Here is a 14,151-nt window from a genome sequence, read left to right as displayed (position 1 = left end):
AACCATATATTTCCTGACACTGCACTTCCAGGACGGTTTAATTACCACAAACGTACATTCTTGAACCGCTCTTATCTTAGGGAGCATGGCAGGAAGCAGAGAATAATTTGAATGCTAACAGTTATTGCTTAAAAAACAAAAAGAAAATGAATCAAACGTCCCTGTGCAGTGTCCAAGGTTTCAGTCTGGGGGAACTCATGCCCCCAGAAAAGGCTGCAGTAGCACCTCAGACTAAGAGCTGTGCCTTACAGCAAGAATTGATGTAACATCTTCCAGCAGCTGGTCTGCACTTGGAAAACAGCAATAGAAAAGCAATCAATCAGCTGCATTTGTCACAGCTCTCTGAAGTCGCCAGCTATGGATATCATTAACTGAACAGAGTTTCCCTGCGTGCAGTGAGGGGCAGCGCGCCGAGAGCAGGGGTAGGGTTACCTCCAGAAACACCCTGACTGCCAGGTTTTAGGCCCTTCCTCCTCACAACCCTTCCTTTCACCACACAGAAAATACTTACCGACCTCAGAAACATCCTGGATCACATCAAAATCCCATCACATAGAAACTCACTGGGAAGAATTTTTTTCCTCATGGAAACCAAGACTGCTGATTCCTTGGCTTGGTGCCAGCGCTGCAATGTAACCAAACCAGGAATACCTGGCATCTTGCCAGGAATATGCACATCTGTCAGTAGTGGCCATCTCTTTCCTGATATTCACATGAAGATAATAAAGTAAGAAATTCTGGTATTCTATGGTTTCAAAAAATTCAAAGGCAATAGGAGTACTGTGGTCCCATCTTTCCATTTAGCTAATTTTATGAAAGAATATCATGCATCACACATAATGGAATATGCTCCACTGTAGTCATCAAACCTGTCAGATCTAACATAAATCAAGGACTTGTAGAACTGTACCTAGAGATGAAATATTTCAGAAAATTTTGATGATATTTTCCCTAAATTCTGTTGAAGCCCTCTATGCTGTTGCCCCTGTGTGACATAAAAATGTCATGGAAGATTTTGCATATTGCAGGGTCTGTTTTCCAAGGCAAAAAAGATATTAATCTTCAGCCAAACTTGTTTGGAGATAGGCAGTTTTCTCAGTTTTTTCAGCTACCTCAATAAGTTACAGCTGTTCTCCTTTAGCCTGTCTTAAAATCTGGAGTAGTACTTAATCTCATCTCATGTACTTCCAAAATACTGTAGAATTTTACATTAAAATGGATAAAGAGATTAATATTTTTATAATTATAAGGAAAGTAATCTGAATCAAACATCCTTATATGTTAATATAAAATAGGATTTATTATAATTAAAGATGTAAAGAATTGATTAGATCCCATAAGGATAAGATATCATTTTGAAAAAATATTAACTGTTGCTTTTCCTTGTAACCTGTATAAAGGGCCTGAGCATTTAGAGGACTTTGAGAATCTGGTAGTTAAAGGAGCTCATCTGATTTGAACCTGAGCATGACAGCTTAAGGGTTTTCCTCCTTCCATAGGTAAAGAGCACTACAAATAAAACATGACATGGCCCCTCATGCTAACACCTCTATGAGTCCATTGTCATCATGGGGAATTGTACCTTGTTGTCCCCTCTGGGGTGGAAATAGACTGACTTCACTGGCCTCTTGTCCATTTGAGTTGCCACTTTCTTGTGTGTCAGCATTTCTTCCCTGCTGATAGAGATGGGCATAGAGAAAGTATGGCTTTGCTTGGCTCTTCTCAAGGCCACAGCTGCCTCCCAAGGTTTTTCTATCTAGTGAAAATAATATGCTGGTAAGTCCACATCCTTAGCTGCTGTTTTATTACATGATCTTATTGATTTTGATGGCTGCTGATGCCAGTTTATTTCAAATGAGGATTGGGCTGTCACCAAAAAATCACTTAATTTCCAATTGAGAAAGGAGGTTTGAAAATGATGTCCTGCTTTATGTTATGTATGTCACAGGTTATAGTCCATATATTTGTAGTAATATTTTGTAACATTTTAAACCCTGTTCAAGTTTAGATACCCAATCAAAGTTACTCATCAAGAACTCCCCTCCTGCACATTAGAAATATGCACAGGCACTGTGAAAGAGTGCCGACAATATGTCCTAAAAACAGCTGGCCTGAATTTCTGCCATCAGAGATGCCTGCCTTTCTCTGTAGAGAGAAATCCTTTAAGCAATTCTCACAGAGAGGAAAATCTGCAGTTTATAGAGACAGGAAAAAACACTTTATTGATAAAAGGAGGTTGTACCAAGCTTGCTCAGACAACTGGATTTAGTTTAGGGAGAAGTACATACGCGCCAAAACCAACTCACTGTCTCCATTAGCAAACACTGGCATACTGGAGGTGGTCTTTTTGGAAAAGGAAGACAAATAATGGAGTTGCAGACATTTTTTTGCTCTGTAAATATAAGAGGGCTCTCTGTTAAACCTTCACTGATCCACAGCTGCCCTGTGCTATAGCTCAAAGTGCAGAGATCAGAAAGGGAGCAGATGTGGCAGAATCATTCAGCACTGAAACGGCACAAGCCAGGTTTGCCAAGCAGCAGTCAGGGACCACATCCATCTGTTCCTCAGCAGGCCAGCTGTGATGGAGAGAGATTAGCTCAAATGAAATGGAACATGAAAAGTCTGATGAAATTGCCACAAATACAGTAAAGGGTGGTTCCTGGAGAGACAAGCAGCTTCATCTGCAACAGATCTAATGAAGCTTGGGGTTTTTTAATGGATTTGTGCCTTGTGGTTGGATTCTTTGCTGTGAGTACCAATTGAAACTCTTCCTGTGGTTGGGGTAGTCATAATAGTTGTCTTCTGTGTGAATTCTGCTGTGGGTGGAGAGCACACTGCAACCTCACGATCAAGGAAGGTCTGACTTGATTAGACCACTGGTGACACCTCTTTTTCCTGCTCTGCCACCTGTTCCTACAAAAGTGAATACTTAATTCCTGCTCACTACTGCTATCCTGGGTTGAAACTAGTTAAGTGATTCAGAGTTTTTGGGATGTAGAAGAGCAGTATGGCAGACCCACATGCACAGATTCCTGTATGTGCCCAAGTGGAGTGTAATCTCGCACTGCTTACCGCAGGGACCATCACATGGGCCTAGGGTATTATCTCCTGGGTAATGCTGGCTTATGATTTAAATAACAAAAGCTGAAACATGCCTGTGTCAAAGTGATGATGTCTGCTGAGATGACAGTGAATACAGATGTGTTCTTGAAGACAAACACCTTTTGGCTTGAGTCAGTCCAGGCTTGAGGGTAGAGCACTGTGTGAGACAAAGGAAACATGAAATCTAACTTTATGCTTTATTTGGAAAAGCAGCTTCAGCTACAGCTCCTGTTTGTAAAAGAAAATATTAATTCCTTCCATCCACATTGTTAGCCTCTTAATTACTTTTACATCACATTTTCACTGTCCCTGCAAGCTGAAGAGTTCTCACCTTATATGATGATGATGATGGCCATGACTGTTGATTGCTGGCTATCCCACTTATGTGACTGTGGAGCAGATATGTCATGTAACAGCCATTTCATTTTTGGGAAGCAGAAGTCCCCTTTAAGAGAAAGTCCACAGCTCTAATGTAAAAGTCTGCAAAATTAAAATTAATTTTCTTCATGCTCAGTTCTCCTTGGCAGTGGGACAAGGGGATCAGTTTTTTGAGCTACTTACTTAACTCTTATTTTTAGTAATCATTAAAGAGTGACAAGAAAATAGAAAAGATGGTGTTATATTTGGCACTACCCTGACTTAATTTCCTGACTTGGTCACAGTCCTTCTTTGTGACTTGAAATCTTGTACCATTTTTCACCCTAACAGGGTCCTTCCTCTTTTTAGGTATAATGGTACAAAAGCATAGAAGTCTATATACACCCATGTAAATCTTCAGTCAAGATTAATATAATTCCAGAGCTATTTAGTCACTCACAGAGATAGGATAAACAACTGAGTTCAGAAAAAAAGGCTAACTTTTTATAGACCACAGGAAATTATTTGCAGAATTCTTATTTTGTTCCATTATTTAAAACCAACAAAACAAATAAAAAACCTTGCCTCAGCTAGAGATTTAAGCATTAAACAGAACACTTTTGTCAGGGCAATTATTTCACATTGTTTCCAATGATTATTTTAATTATAATGCATTGCTCCAGAACTATGGCTGTGGATTTTGTTATAATAGGACTCTCAAAACAAGACCATTTCTTAGTTCCAGTCAAAGTGGTGTTCTGGTTGCTGTCAGAGCTGGAACATAGACTGGAACCAACTCTTCTCTGGTGGCAGCAGAGAATTTTCATATATTAGTGGATTGTACTCTTGAGAAATACTATGCCAAGAACACCCCCACTTGGTCAAGGAAAGAAATGGAGTCAGAGAAAGATTACCACATCTGAAATATATTGCACAAAAGCCCCTACTATTCTGTGCTTATCTTTTGAAAGCTGCTCTCCATGAATGTCAGCATGAATGAAATTCTACAGGTCAATGAGAGAAAAAATAAAGTTATATATGAGTTATAAATGGTTTTAGTGTTTTGGTATTGTTCATTGAAAATTTCTCACACAAACTAGACATCTCAGACTGTACTGTAAATACTCAAGTCAACTTGCCTGGCATCAGCACCCAGCCTTCTACAACATCATCCTAAGTACAAACTAATTTATTTTATTGTTACCAGAGAACACATTTTCTACAATAATAATCTCAACTCTACAGTAATTCTTGTGTCTACAGGAACTGTACACAGCCTAGACACAGTCATTGAAAGAATGCTGGGAATGTTATTTTAAAATTTTTATTATCATTTGTTTCTTTCTTTTAGCATGAAGTTTTCAGCAGTGTTGAAGAGTCACAAGGAGAAGCCACCTACATACAGCCACATGTAAAGCACAACATCAACACAAACATTTTTTTCTGCAGCCATTCTCTCAGCTTTCCCAGAAGAGTGGAAAAGAAAGTCAAGAATGCCTATTTTATTTTCTGTAGACAATCAACTTTGAATCATCCCTAATTAGCTTCCAACAAGATGTCTGGTTCCAATCCAGAAGTTCCTAATTAGTGTCTATAGCCATTGATTTCAGGGAGTTTTACCTGAGTGAGGATTTTGAATGAGGTCATGAGATGTGAGTGAGCCCTGAGGAAGAAAATGGAGCCTCACCCTTGTGCAGGTGTGCAGGTGAAATTTCAAGGAGCTTCACCACTCCTTCTAATATTTTTAGGCCCCTATAGGGAAAAGGCTGCTGTTTTAGCATGGCACTACAGGAATTTAGAAGCATCCAGACAGGGTCAAATGTGCCTCAGAAAAGGAAAAGATCCCAGGAAAACTGAGGGGAAAAAATGTAGGGAAAAGGAATCCACAATAAATTTCACAAACAGCAAAGCTTTAGGAATATTAAATGAGGGTTTGAACTTGACATTGTGTTTCTGTGAAAAAAAAAACCCAAACAACAAAACAACCTAATAATGATAATAAAAATAAAAATAACAATAACAATAAAGCAGTTTGTGGCAGGAGACTGGGAGGAAATTGTGAGCAGGATGTGAGGAGCTGAGGCTGGGCAGAGAAACAGAGGTCAAAGCAGCTTCCTGGGCTGGGCCTTTGGGAGGTCTCTGCCCAAGCTCCCACTCATGCACAAAAAAAGCCTTGGCCTGAGAACATGTGGGTCTGTAAAACTGCAGACAATGAAATGAGAAAAGGAATGACCTTACAGGAAAAATGTGGTGACACGTGCTGCTGCTGCGGGAAGATGAAGACCAAGATGTAAAATGCACAGTCTCCCCCTTTTCCATATTTAAAGTCTCATGGCATGTGGGTAACTCAATCACTTAAAGTAAATCACCTCTCTGTAACAGCTATAAAAACATATTTTTCTTAAAACTCATGTATTAGTTTTCAGAAACAGCTGAAGAATTTTCAATAAAAACTTCTGTGCATATGCACTGAATCCCATACAAGACAGACTCTTGGATTAAAAAAAAATAGCCAAGAAAATAGGAAAACTTCTAAACAACTGAAATTGGTTTCCTGTATGCAGAAATTCCTCTAGCCTTAATACCTAATAACCCTAACAATATCCTTAATATTGGTCCTCCTCTAAGACTAAAAAAGGAAAGATCTGGTAGACTTGTGTGTGCATGTAAGAATAGATAGATGATGAAGGTCAGTAAACACAATTGCAGCAATCAATAGATATGTATTGGCTTTGTAATTATCTTCCTATTAATGCTAAATTAGCTAAGGTATATTTCAGGCATCTGTTATAATTTAAAGGATTGCCAATAATTCTTATTTTATTGAAAAATAGATTACTCCTTATTGGAAAGACCATAAAGCAAACCTGAAAATCTTTATTTACGAGTTTGTCTCACAGTGTGCGGTGTCATCAATAAAACATCTCATGGTCCACTCACTGCTGCTGTGCAGACTGAGGACCATTAAAAGTAGGAGGTGTTGATAATTTTCTGTCCTGACATAGCCTAACACATGTTTTAATGGTGGTATTGCTCTTGCATCCTATCTCACTCCTTTGGGACATGTCAGTTCATCACCCAGCCGACCTATCCAGCATTCCTGGCATACCTTCAGTTAAGTGCCATGAGCTGATATCCATAAAAATCCACTTTAGCTGACAGAAGGTGTATAATATCCTGAGTTTAACTGCCTGGTTTTAAAAATCTGCTTTGTAAAACTTATTTTTGACTGCCTCCCTGCCTTATCCCCAGCTCAGGGTGTTTTTTACACTTCAGGTGTCTTCCCCTCTAGCCCTAACCAAACAATCTGAGGGAGGAGAAGGCATTGGTTAAATATCTCACAGCCCAAATGTTAACTCTCACAAATCACCTGTGGGGGGAAGAGTCTGCCTTTCCACACACTCTTGCATATTCTGTGCATGATGCAGTTTCTCTCCTCTGCAGCCCTGGCAGCTTTCTCAGGATTATGTGATTTACATTCTGCACAGGCCTATGTGGATCCATACAGCTCAGCAGGAGTGATTTTTACAGATTTACTGCAGCAACCACAGGCCAGGGTAGGATTTGAATCTTTTTCTTACTTAGATGTGATTCACAGCAAAATGTCAAGAGCAGTACACCCTCCAGCTGCTGCAGGCTTAAACTCCTGGGAAAATCATACCTGTCTAAGGTGGAAGGTACTTCCCAAGGTCCAATCCCTGCCTAAGAGATTTTAAAGGAGCTAAAGAAAATAGAAGGCTCTGACACATGATCAAGTTATTGAATATTAATGAATTACCTTGCCTCAGCTGAACCACAGCAGCTCCTGTGTACTTAATCGCAGCCCATTGCTGCCACCAAGGATAACACACAAGTATTACCTTTTTCACTGAAGTCTAGTGAGACTCCTTTTACATTTGCTACAAACTGAATGCACACACAAAATGTGAGCCACTGACACTCAGCTGGCAGGCACTAAGCCATGAAAGTCTGGTCACAGGGGATACATGGAAATCAGGAGTCAGGTTCATCAAAGTTGCTCATGCACTTCTGAAATGCAATGTCAATTGTCAGTTTCACAGAAAAAGCACTAGCAAATATCTCCTGAGTTAAAAAAGACATCCTTCAGCTGTCAAGAGAACAGCCTCAGTAAATGCTGAGCACTACTTTCAGTAGCTCTGTTTCTAAGCTCTACCTCCACCTAAGCAGCTTGTATATCACATCAAAAGACCTTGTTTCTCACCAGAACATCTGTTCTTCTCCTATTCAATATGTAGCACAACAAAGTTTTTAAACAATATCAAGTTTATGCACACAAAGACATCTTGAAAAGTGGGTCTTCTGGGTTTGGGTGGATTAATTTGGTTTTTTTTTGGTTTTTGTTTTTTTTTTTTTTTTTTTTTTTTTTTTGTTTTGTTTTGTTTTGTTTTTGTTTTTGTTTTTGCTACTGCAGAAAATGGTACATGGAGTCCATCCACAAGAAATATTTTGATTTTAGATAACACCAGCCAGTTGGGAGCAGGGAGTGGGAATACTACCAGGTAATTGGCATTTTGTGTGATCTCAGGGGGTAGAAGCCACTGAACACTCTTAAAATGTTATTGCTAAGGAGGAAAAATATGCTACGTTACAGTGATCATCAAAAGTTTATGAACACAAATGCTAGGAGAGGAGAAGTTTCTATGGGCCACCAGGTGTAAGAAATCCTGGATCCTTGCTTTCAAAATTCCTTCTCTGAAATACGTTTCATGGGTGGCACTTTAATGAGACTTGGTGTTGTTCATATTTGTTCTTATTTTGGTATTTTGCAGTTGCAATTCAGCCTCACTGTTCTAAGGAACTGAGTCTTCTTATGGGCCAAGAGAAGCAAAATCTCACCTTGAGAAGCAAAATTTCTTACCTAAATTCAAGCTAGCAGCATACAAACACAAGAGTACAGCACATGTGTTTGTGACACCTGTGCATCCAGACCTCCTGTGCCTTAATGACAAAAATTACCTTTGGTTGGGTTAGTTGCACTGAGAAAACCTGCAGTGTAGAAATCTCTTTGCAAGTCCCGGTTCTTTCCCCGGTTCTTGTAAAAACTGATTGAAAATGCATCATATTGCCTTATTATTTATGCATTACTTGTATTCTGTCAACCTTATTGATTGTTTCCCACTACAATCTGATTTTTCCAACAGCTTCTAAATGAAAACTCTACGGTGGAATTTCAAAAAGCATGTCATTAAGTGAATATTGCACAAACTAAAGTCACTGGAAAAATTCCAGAAAGAGGAATGTCAAAGGTAGAAGGTTTCTAGAGAAAAAATAAAAACAACAAAACAATCGAAAGAATCATTAACCAAGAACTCCTTTGCCCATTACTGCAAAATGACTTAAAGTGAGACAGAACCCCCCAGTTTTGGCTGGTGACGAAATAACACTAAGAGGCTAATGTTAACATGAAAAAGATATTTCTCGCATTTCATAGCATTTAAATTCCAGTTTGGTTACAATACCATATTGGTGATAGGCAGGTGTAACATTGATTGAAAACATGATTGTATTTTATTTCCAGAACTCTTAGCCCTCTCCTAGAAATTTATGCTTTTCCATACAAGGTAGTTCAAGACCTTATAAGAAGGCACGAATTTTGCAAATAGCCTTTGCTTTTTGTACATTGTTATATCAATGGACTTTTGCAGCCTCACTTTCTCCTCTTCATGTGAGCTCCTTGGAGACTTGAATCCTGAGAGCACGAAAGAGGCAAAGTCCTGTCCTGGGCTCCCAGGTCAGTCAGCATGAGCTGACTGTATCCACAATATTGAGCTCTTAGCACCAGTGAATAGTTTGGGTTGGAAGGCATCTTTAAAGGTAATCTAGTCCAATCCCCCTGCAAAAGTGCATCTTCCACTAGATCAGGTAGCTCAGGACGCTGTCCAGCAGAACCTTAAATGCTTCCAGGGATGAGGCATCTAGAACCTCTCTGGGTAACCTGCTTCATTGTTCCACCATCCTCATCCTTCCAGCCTGACTCTACACTCTATTTTTAAGTTTAAAATCATTACCCCTTGATCTGTTGCTACAAATCCTACTAAAAAGTTGTGTCCCCGTCTTTCTTATCAGCTCCCTTTATGTGTTGAAAGGCTGGATTAAGGTCTCCCCAAAGCCTTCTCCTCTCCAGACTGAACAATCCAATGCTCTTAACCTGTCCTCACAGGGCAGGTGTTCCATCCCTCTGATCATCTTGGTGGCCTCTTCTGAAAGTGCTCCAACAGGTCCATGTCCTCCCCATGCTGGGGACCCAGAGCTGGGTGCAGCACTGCAGGTGGGGTCTCACCAGGGCAGGGCAGAGCAGAGGGGCAGAATCCCCTCCCTCCCCTGCTGCCCACGCTGCTCTGGATGCAGCCCAGGGCACATTTGGCTTTCTGGGCTGCAGGGGCACATGGCTGGGTCATGTCCAGCCTCTCACCCACAGCACCCCCAAGTCCTTCTCAGCAGGGCTGCTCTCAATGAGTTCTTCTCCCAGTCTCCACTTGATCCCAATGTTACCAATGAAGGTATTAAACAGCAGTGGTTCCAATGCAGACCCTGAGGGACATCATTCATCACCACTCTTGGTGGTTCCAGAGCAGGTTGTCCTTGTTCAGATTGCTACTGGGACAAGGTGCTCCTTGCAGAATGGTAGATGCAGACTCTTGTTCCTGTAGTGTTGAGATACCACTCCTTACACTCCACTAGCACATGTTTAATAGATAATTTAAAAATTCATTCTGTGCTTAACAGATAACTAAAAGCTTGCAGGGAGTTGTGTGCAGCTTTGCAGAGTCCATGCTGTCAGCGATGCCACTGCCAGGGCAGGGGACTGTAGGCACAGCCGAGCCAGACACAGAGCCCTGGCTATGATGGGGAAATGCTCAGGGCCTGTAGCAAAGCTCCAAAGCCACATAGCAGCAAGGGAATTGCAGGGAAGGAAATGTAGGGGGATAGAACATAAGTAAATAAAGGTAGTATAGAATGTAATCTTACCCCCTGAAGAGTTGCAGCTGGGTTAATTATTAAAGATTAGGAGCAGGCCAGATGTTAACAGGTCACAGCTGCAGCCAATCAGCAGAGTGTTATAAAAGAGTGGATTGGGTGGCTGAGGGGAATTAGAGTTGGTTGCTGCTGTGAGGACACGGAAGAGTCAGTGCCTGGAGGAGCTGCCTGCAAGAAACATCAAGGAGGTATGGAACTCTGCCAATATGGAACCCTTGCAATGTAATGACAATAGAACCGTTGCACTATAGTGACAATAGGAAATGCAATAGAATCTGCCCCAAAGTGATGGGGGTGTGATGCTGCTGTCCGGGTGTCGCAGTGTTCTGTGTGTCTGCTGAGGATATCCAAGTCTGTGGAAATTTTGTTGGTCCATGTCCCTGGGTGTTGGTTGCCATCAGCCCCTTGCACTTTTAGTCCCTGCTGGCACTGGATGGCCTTCTCATCCATCATGTACTCTTGTGTGGCTGCAATTGCTATCAGATGTGACTGCTGTACAAATGTTATGGACTGTACTCCTCAAGGCTTGTGAAGGGAGACACTTGGAGAGGAACAGGAGAACAAGAGGTGGATTACTCCTGCTCCATCCTTCACTGGACTGTAGACTCCAGTCTTTCACAAGTCCTAGCTCAAGAAGGATTTAGCCTGTGAACATGCATGGTTCCTGTCAAAAAGACAGAAACTATCTAACCTCCTTGGCAGGTCAAGACTTTCTGGTCCAGTTCATATCCATGCCTCCACAGCAGCTTGTTTAGCTCTCCAGTGACAGAAATATTGAACTCTGTGATTCAATCACTTACCTCAAAACTGTCTAAGATCACAGAATAGTTAAGGCTGAAAGGGACCATTGGAGGTCATGTCCTCCAACCTCTGCTCAAGCAAGGTTGCCTTGAGCACATCATTCAGAGTTGTGCTCAAGTAGCTTTGAATACCTGCAGTGAGGGAGATCCACAGCCTCTCTGGACAATCTGTTCCAGTGTGTGGTCACCTGCACAGTAAAGAATTTTTCCTTATGTTCAGGTGAAAATTCCTGTACATAAGTTTCTTCCTGTTGTCTCTTATTACTCGGCACCACCAAGGAAAGCCTGGTCCATCCTCTTGACATCCTCCTCTCAGATAATTACAGGCATTGATGAGATCTCCTCTCAGTGTTCTCCAGGCTGACCAGGCCCAGCTCCCTCAGCTGTCCCTTCTAAGAGAGATGCTCCCCTCCCCTGATCATCTTTGTAGCCCTATTGATGCTCTGAAGTATCTAAAGTTCTCTTGGATAAGTACTTCAAACTCATACTTACTAAGAAAAAAAAACACTAAGGTTTTAAAAATTCTGTTAGCACAGCAGTAGTGCCACTTTTAAGCTAAAAAAGATCTCTGATTAGAAAGCAGGAGCTACCCTGCAGTTTAACCTGGATTTTTTCACTCACTTTCTATTATTATATTTCAGATAATGAGACAAGAAGGGTCATGAATGATTAAGTACAAACATTTTAAAAGAGATAATGTAATTAATTAGCCTTGGAAGTGTATAAGGACAGAATGGAAAAGAATTGATCTTTAAAAAGAGTTGAGCTTAATGGAGAGCTATGTGTACAAAATTGAGAATATTTCTAGCTGTTGTCATTAAAACAAGTCTAGAAATACCATATCCCTGGCCTTTTTAATGCACCAGCATAAGGGTAAGCTTTCTCTGCAAACAGAGTTATTGAGCACAGCTGATTTGGCAGGAGGGGGACTGGGCTTTAGGGAGGGGACTAAATGCTCATCTTCGATGTGCACATAGGTTGGAGTAGTTGCACGTGTAGATGATGATTCGGAGACATAAAAAGAAACTTTAGGAAGCAACCAGAAATGGTCTGAGCTTGCTCCTGATAGACCTTGCCCAAGGTACCCGGTATTGCCCAAGTAGCAGTCAATACCCAAAAACACTTCAGTGAAACACAGGAACACTGACTGACAGGGGCCTCTGCGTCTGCAGTGCTGCCCAGCTCACACAGCCAAACTCCAGGTGAGCAGTGAGGAATGCAGGCTGCTACGTGGGTAATAACAGAGACACTGAGTGAGAAAGCTCCAGTGAGCAACAGCTACTGGACTGAAAAAACAACAGGATTGAAAGCTGAGGTGAACTGCTCGGCTTCCAAAGGTGAAAGGGAAACCTGGTGTCAACTTTTAGCTCCTAGGTCTGGCAACTTCCTCACCTCACAAAACACACAGACCTGCTCTTGCTAATTTCATTAAGCATTTGATTCTGCCGATGGACAGGTTTTATTTAAATTTTGTCAGCATATAAACAGGCCATTTAAAAGCAGTTCAGTAAAGTCATTTTAGGCAGTGATACTTTAATTTAAATTTTTAAAAAATTGAATTCAATACAGTATTTGAGAGACTTCCAAAAAATTCAAGTTATGATTGGCATTGTATACCAAATGCTACCCTTCTTGTTGAATAAATCAGCTGCAAGCTGTATGGATTTACATTTAAAAAAATAAAACCCCTAATTCCTTTATTTCTATAACTTGCAAAGGATTATTTTAGGCTGCTTGTTCTCAAACCATTGCTGGCATTTCCATGCTGTTCAATGAATTTGATGCAAGCACTCTTCTGTGCTCAGTTTAAGGCATGAACTGGTGGTATCTATGAATAATTTTCTGTGACACTTTGCAGAAAGTGAGAGTGGTTCTAATTAATTTATAAATGGTTTAAACAATTTGTATTTTACTGATTAGCTAATAGATATGGGTTTGGGACACTGGTGAAATTCCTTAACTGCTGCCTTACAGGTTCCTCCTGCACCTCCCTTTAAACTTGCTCACTTTCTGGTGCTGGATTTCTGTGTTCCTGAGATCAGCTTTAATGAGGCTCTTGGGGTGCTGGAGCACAACTGTTTGCAAGCACATAATATTTTCTTTGAAATCACAGGTGATATTGACATTTCCAGCAGGCGGAACTTGCACTGGTGTAAAGTTGCTGGATCCAGTCCAGAGGATTTTACTTGGATGAGTGAATAGAGCTGGACAGAAACCCTGGGAATACCTCTCTTCACTATGACTCAGAGAAGCAGTGCTGAGTACAGGCAGAATGTTAAATTACAATTAAAACCCCACTTGCTTTGTCATTCACGTGTTCCTCATGGCTTTAATTAAACTATTCACATGGTGGAATTGTGAAACATTTATCCCATTTTCTGGGGAACACTACCATATGGTATAACATCATGCCATTAATGTTTGGCTACCTGCATAATAAAGTTATTTATTTTTGATTGCCCTTATAATATGCTCCCATAAATTATAGCACCTGATCCTTCTGTGCACAGTCCCTGTCCATTTGTTAAAACTCCAACTTGTTCCTTACTGTTCTTACTGATGAAAAATTTTGCTATGAGTAATTTTCTATACATATATATTAGTTTTGGATTACTGAGATTGCCTAATGAGATTACAATCAGCTGTTAAATATTTCTGACAGAAAGTATGCAGTACAGAATTTGGAAAACATCTGTACTTCATGATGAAATAAACTTCTAGAAGATTTTGTTAGAAATATAATCCTTTATACTTTGGCAAGAAATTATCTTGCACAATGCTAATAAAGCAGAATTAGTTGAGGTTGCTGCTGGCAGCAAAAGGTTCTCCATTATTTCACTCCATCAGGCACACTTGAAAATTATTACAAGTAACTGCTAGAAACAAGAAGATG

General features: G+C 40.6%; 1 long non-coding RNA gene across 1 annotated transcript; it reads left to right on the top strand.

The window, feature by feature from the left end:
* The first annotated feature begins 10,580 nt into the window (after nucleotides 1-10,580).
* Nucleotides 10,581-13,567, top strand: LOC132071743 (uncharacterized). Its single transcript, XR_009418185.1, has 2 exons — nucleotides 10,581-10,646; nucleotides 13,372-13,567. It is a non-coding gene; the product is annotated as an uncharacterized LOC132071743 (long non-coding RNA).
* The last annotated feature ends 584 nt before the right edge of the window (nucleotides 13,568-14,151 follow it).

The sequence above is a fragment of the Ammospiza nelsoni genome, chromosome 3 (assembly GCF_027579445.1).
Source record: "Ammospiza nelsoni isolate bAmmNel1 chromosome 3, bAmmNel1.pri, whole genome shotgun sequence".
Lineage (NCBI taxonomy): Eukaryota > Metazoa > Chordata > Aves > Passeriformes > Passerellidae > Ammospiza > Ammospiza nelsoni.
The sequence above is the reverse complement of the archived record's forward strand: the minus strand, read 5'-3'. Positions and strand labels throughout refer to the sequence as shown.